Source organism: Prunus persica, chromosome G2 (genome assembly GCF_000346465.2).
Source record: "Prunus persica cultivar Lovell chromosome G2, Prunus_persica_NCBIv2, whole genome shotgun sequence".
Lineage (NCBI taxonomy): Eukaryota > Viridiplantae > Streptophyta > Magnoliopsida > Rosales > Rosaceae > Prunus > Prunus persica.
The window spans coordinates 6571169-6577638 of NC_034010.1; the positions used below are offsets into that span (position 1 = coordinate 6571169).

The following is a 6470-nucleotide window of genomic DNA, read 5'->3' on the forward strand; positions in this document are numbered from 1 at the left end:
ACGTCGTAGTCAAAGAGACCTCCAAACACCATCATAGCTCCAAGATTATCAATGCTCCCAGGTTGATGTTACTCCGCTTGGCCCATCATCATCTTCACGGTCAGGTACACACCACCCTCTCTCAAATTTTATTTCCTATAATCACTTGTCATCTTCTCACCGTTGCTTTCTCAGTAGTCTTTCTACCTCTGTCGAACCCACCACATTTGCACAAGCTGATGCTGATCCTAAATGGAAATAAGCCATGCAAGTTGAGCTTTTGGCTCTTGAGCACAATAATACCTGGACTATGAGTCCACTGCCTTCTGGAAAACACTCAATTGGTAGTAAATGGGTCTATAAGATCAAGTATCATGCATATGGCACAATTGAACGCTACAAAGCTCGTTTAGTGGCAAAAGGGTTTAGTGGCAAAAGTATATACTCAAACAGAGGGTCTCGATTATACGGAGACATTTGCTCCAGTTGCAAAACTTGGCATTGTCAAATGTTTGCTTTCCATTGCCACTGTTCGTGGCTGGTCCCTTCACCAACTAGACGTGCAAAATGCTTTTTCCTCCACGGTGATTTGGATGAGGAAGTTTATATGCTGCCTCCTCCTGGTTTTCTTCCACAAGGGGCTAATATGGTGTGTCGACTCAACAAGTCATTGTATGGCCTCTAGCAGGCATCTCGTAATTGGTTCTCTAAATTTTCTACTGCTATCCAGAGTGCTGGTTATACCTAATCAAAGGCAGATGATTCATTATTTACTCGTGTATGTGGTGAATCATTTACATTAATATTGATTTATGTTGATGACATGATAATTACAGGAAATGATGACAAAGCCATACAAGACCTTAAAAATTTCATTCACACCAGTTTTCGAATCAAGGACTTGGGAAATCTCAAGTATTTCCACACTAGATATTCTTGAAGATGCCGGCCTACTTGGTGCAAAACCTGTCAACTTTCCAATGGAACAGAACTTGAAATTGACTCCAACTGACGGTGAATTGCTCAAGGATCCACCACAATATAGGTGACTTTTTGGGTGTCTTATATACCTTACCATCACAAGGCCATACATTACCTACTCAGTGCACATTCTTAGTGAATTTATGCAGCAACCAAGGAAGCCGCATCTAGAGTACAAGAAAAAAACCTTTTTCGTGACCAAATTCAATGCAACCAACCAAATTTTGGTCACCAAAGAAGCTTATAGGCGACAAAATTATGCAATTTGGTCACCAAAGTTTTTGTCAACTATAAGACTTCAGCCAACTGAATGGAGACTAATTATTATTCAAAGGCGACCGAAATTTTGTGTGGCCAACTAACAATTTGGCTACTAGACAAGTGTTTGGTCGCCATTTTTTCAAATGGTGGGCACGGGAAAATGAAAAATTAGGGGCGACGAAAAAATTTGGTGGCCAAGTTTGCCAGAATGGTCTCGAAAAGAAAATTCGAGCCTAAATATTTCATGGGATTTGCGCCCAATATATTTTCATCGCCAATAAGAGGTTTTACGAATTGAAATTTTAAAAACTAGGTCATTTTTACTGACCTGGCTGTTTGGTCACCAAACGTTTTTGTGGCTGATTCTTGAGACTACAAATATTTTTAAAAAAAAATTCCTTTCCGAATCCTTTATTCCCCAATGCACCACCGCTGCTCCGGCGCCGACAGAACCATTGTCCACTGACGACGACCAGTCATATACAATCTCTCTTCCCTTATGATTTCTCTTGGCATGAGTTACTTATTTCCCACTCTCTCTGCCCCTAATTTTCTAGAATCTCCTCAGCCACTTGCTTCTTCTACTGCCTCTCTTCAGGTATGGACACCATCTCACTGACCCTAATTTTCTAGAATCTCTAGAATCTCCTCAGCCACTTCCTTCTTCTACTGCCTCTCTTCTTTGAATTTTTTAATTTTGAGTTTTGGGTTTGCCATATTTTGATCTGGCACTTACAAATGAACCCTGATTATGTTATCTCTCTCACGCACATGAGAAATTCATTGTTTGTTAAAACATGACGGTGAGATTTCTGTTCCAGAATCAGGAAAATATGCTGCTTCTGTGAATGTATGATAAAATATGGGAATTGGCCTTGCCGAAAAGAGGGAAACTCCTTGTCTTCTTAAAGTTTTGTTCTTGATACCACACATGTTGATTCTATATAGAAGGTTCATAACTAATATATGCTTATTCCTTCATGTCTAACCTTGAGTCTGTTGCTTGGCGTTATGTTGAAAGCTGAATATATGCTACTAATTTTGACAGAAGATATAAGGCTATGTGGGTTTATGTTAGGGCTTTACCTTGGATATTTGGCCCTTTTATGATTGCTTTTATTATGATGATTTGGATTAATAAGCGAAAAAATAATCTTGTTTTTATACTGTTATGTTTTTATGTTTTCGATTGTGATGTTTATTGAAATTAAGGGCAGAGACCTAGACTATTTTGAGTATGGAGACTAATTTGGTCTCAACCTCTCCCAAAATTAAATCTTTTCCTATGTTTTTCTTTTGTAAAATCAATTACCTAGCTGCTTCCTTTTTTTTTTGTACTTTTTAAATGATTAGAGTGTTCTACACTTGAAAATCATATGTATATTGCTTGTTCTCTAGTGGGATCTTTTTTGTTTTCTCAATTGACTTAAATGAGAGGATTTCTTTGCTAGTCTGCAATTTTAGAAGAGTATGTTCGTTAAATAATATTCTTGGAGAAGTTTTTGGTTAATTTTGAGTCTCCAGGATTATGAGAAACTGATGGGTCTTCTTAGGGATTTGGTTAGCAGCAGGCCATGGTGTTGCCAGAGATTGGGAAAATTAATTGTTTGGTACAATTTTTGCTGTTTTTTGAAATTTCATGGTGTCTAACAGAGTTTGTTTTATGTTTTGCCTTAGGTTTCAGTTTGAAATACTTGCTTAAGAGGCTATATTCTGTCAAGAGGTATGGATAGCTAAAAATCTTGCTTTTTGGTTAAGAGGTATATTTGCTTCAAAATATTGTTACCATTATCCACATCAAACTGTTTGCTACTATCTATATGTATCCTTGTTGCTGTCCCTTTGCTGTCCCTTTGGTCTGCAATATAATATTTCTTTCTTTCCTTTTATTTTACAGCAATCAGATTTAGTCTTGCTGATGTCCCTTTGGTTTGGAACATAATCCCTCAGTTGTGCAGACAGTAGTGAAATTGTATAGTTAGATTGAAAAAACCCAAAACTAATATGTTTTAGTATTATTACGATTAATTGATATTTCTATGTTTCTTTTGTATGTTCAAATTAAAAAATAATGTCCTCTCAGCCATAAACGTGCCAGTTTGCCAATGCCATCCTCCTCACATACTTCACATGGCCAGGTTCTGCGGCTGCTTCCTCTTCCTCATTTACCTAAAAGAAAGGGTCTATATCTCTAGCATTTGCATCCAAAGGTCCCATGCCATGCCCTGCAGTACTAGCTAGCACTACTGCCTCTGTTGTACTTGGTCCCCTGATTTGGTTTTTTTGAGCCATGTGATGCTTTCAGCTCCCTAGATCCAACTCCAATTGCTATTTTTTATTAAGTCATGTTTTACTGCCTATAATTAGGACCTGCAGTTTGAAGTTTTTGATTTAGACAATTCATGTATGCTGTTAAAACATAAATGGTGCAAAGCTAATGCCGAGAACAGAAAAAAGAAGCAATATGATCATACGGGGGTTAACGTCCATGTAGATGTGCACTGATCAAGCTTGAGCAGTAAGGCCTTTCAGTCTTGTGGATAGTAGGTTTGCTTTTCCTCGGATGTTTTCCAATTATGAGGTGATATGATACTCTTCCTCTTGTCTTGGGATTATTCTCATGGCTATGAAATTTCAATGTGCAATGAATGGCTATATCAATCTAAAAGATTAGTTTTGTGTAGAAATTGAATGCAAGTAAATTGTATTGCATACCTCTGTGGTGTCTGTGGTTGACTAGTCTGTGTTGCATATCTATACTAAGGCCAGCTCCATGAACAAACTGTGTACTGGATTGGGCCCCAATTTGGGGCCATATCTATTAAAAGTTTAATTTGAACTTATTCGGTGGTCAACATAAATATCTAATTCAGGACCAAATTAGTTTTACTCAAATAAATTGGAAAAACAACTGAAAAGTAGAGTTGCTCAGCAACATCATTTCTCAGTGTTCATTCCAACCTCAGAATACCTTTTTATACAACTTCAGTCTTCATTCTACATGATTTATTTTGACACATAGATTGAGCATTTACCGGTTCTAACTTGAAAGTATCTATGCATATTGTATCCCCATTGTAAAAATATATTTTTTATGGAGCAATGTTTTAATTCTAATTAAGTCTGTTGTTGTTCAAGAGAGTTTTTCTGATGTTGGTCCTACGAGCAGGTGTTAATTTGCTTGGCTGAGTATGATGGAGGAGATAAAATAAGAGTTCTCCTATGTTGTGATGAATTTCATATGGAATGCATTGACAAATGGCTAAAAGAAAAGCAAGGGTACATTCATTACTTCTGTGATAGTTCTCCCAGTTTACCAAGTGCTTGCTTTTGATGACTTATATTCCTATATATGATGGTATCCTACATTCTCCGTATGCTACAGTCTTCAGATTAGCTGACATGAATTAATTTTCCAATTTCATGGCTTCATTTTTTTTTCTTCCAGCTATTTGCATTCGACTTGAAATTTTTCTAAGAAACTCCTTGATCAGCCTTTGTCATAATTCTTTCATTGATTATATATTGTTGTTCTCTCATTTTTCTGGAGTTAACTTGATTGAGTTGTCATGCATTGCCAGGAATTTTGGATACCATGTGAGTTATAAGTTGCAAATGAAATTCAGACGAAAAACAATGAACTTCATTTTTATAAGAAAATTAGTCTGCTTTGAGTTTAAGTTTGTTTTTTCCTGATACATAAGTAGGAGATTTTAAATTGGGCTTGTTTGTGCTTTTGTGCATCTGCATAAAAGCACGCGCCAAATTTTGGTCTTTTCCTGAGGCTACCTTCATAGGCAACCAACTGAAGTCTATTAGGCAACGAAACTATTTGGTTGCTTAAAGAATTTGGCCACGAAAATCAGCTTTGGTCACCTGGTACTTTTAGCCATGAGCCTAAGGCGACGACCTTTGAAACGAAACAATTTGGTTGCCAAATTGTTTTGGGGATGAAATTTGACCTTTTAGCGACGAAAAGTGGTGGTCGCCAAAAGGAATTTTCCTTGTAGCTCATTGTGTCTTATGTTATTTAAAGAAGGCACCAGGCCAGGGTATTTTGTTTCCCACATAGAGTTCCTTATAGCTAAGGGGTTATTGCGACGCCGATTGGGCTGGGTGTCATACCACAAGAAGGTCAGTCACGAGTTTTTGCATATTCCTTGGTGATGCACCTATATATTGGAAGAGCAAGAAACAAACCACTGTTCATGTTCATCAGCAGAGGCAGAGTATAGATCCATGGCCTCTATCACTTGCGAGTTGGTATGGTTGAAATATCTTTTGGAAGACTTGCAAATTAAGCATGAACAACCAACAATCTTGTTATGTGATAACCAAGCTGCCTTACACATAGCGGCAAATCTCATATTCCATGAGCGTGCAAAACATATTGAGTTAGATTGCCATACAGTGTGTGAAAGGACCTAATCAGGTCTTATTGCAACTACTCATGTACCTTCTGCCCATCAAATTGCAAATATATTCACAAAACCTCTTGGGAGTGCACTGTTCCATCACCATCTACGCAAGTTAGGAGCTTTGGATATCCATGCTCCAACTTGAGGGGGCGTATTGAGAATCAGCAAGTCAAGCCATAATTGTAGGACTCTCATGCAATCTTTCCATTATTCTGATTGTAATCAGTTGCAAGACTTTAGGCACGAGTTTAGTTAACTTTATGTGTACAGCTCTTCCTTTCTTGTATTGAAGATTTGTATCTGCTTGCTAAAACATCAATGAAAACACGAGAAATTTCTCTGCAAGTTCTTCCCTTTTACCAGTTTTAACGAATCGCGAGGTGGTGGAACCTCAAATCGGTGCGGTGTCCAAAAAAAATACGGTATCCACTGATTAGGCCAAAAATCAGCAAAAAAATCTCCTGCCAAATTTGAATCCCTAATTTCAAAACCCGAAATTGAGCATTGAGAAGCTTTAAATCAAATAGACGAGAGAGATAGAAAGGCGAGGCTGAGAGGGAGACAGAGAGGGCAGAGAGATAGAGTCAGTTAGTGATGAAAATCAACCACCCAAACTAGGCCCCCCAAAAAAAGGGGAGAGAAGATATGGAAACATACGGACAGGAAGAAAAAAGAAAAAGAAAGAGAGGTAGAGAAGAAGGAAAAAGAAAAGAAAAAGTGAGAGATGAGAGATGGAAAGCAACGGAGAGATGAAGAATCTGGAAAAAAAAAAAAAAAAAAAGGAAGAGAGGGAGAGAAGGAGGAAAGAGAGATGGGAAAAAGGAAAAAAGT

At 37.7% G+C, this 6470-nt stretch overlaps 1 long non-coding RNA gene across 2 annotated transcripts; it reads left to right on the forward strand.

Annotated features, from left to right (window-relative positions):
* Window positions 1596-5984, forward strand: LOC109947709. Of its 2 annotated transcripts, XR_002270512.1 has the most exons (4): window positions 1596-1819; window positions 2899-2944; window positions 3360-3802; window positions 4391-5984. It is a non-coding gene; the product is annotated as an uncharacterized LOC109947709 (long non-coding RNA). The 2 variants fall into 2 exon arrangements; XR_002270511.1 differs by having other exon boundaries at window positions 1603-1819; window positions 3360-5984.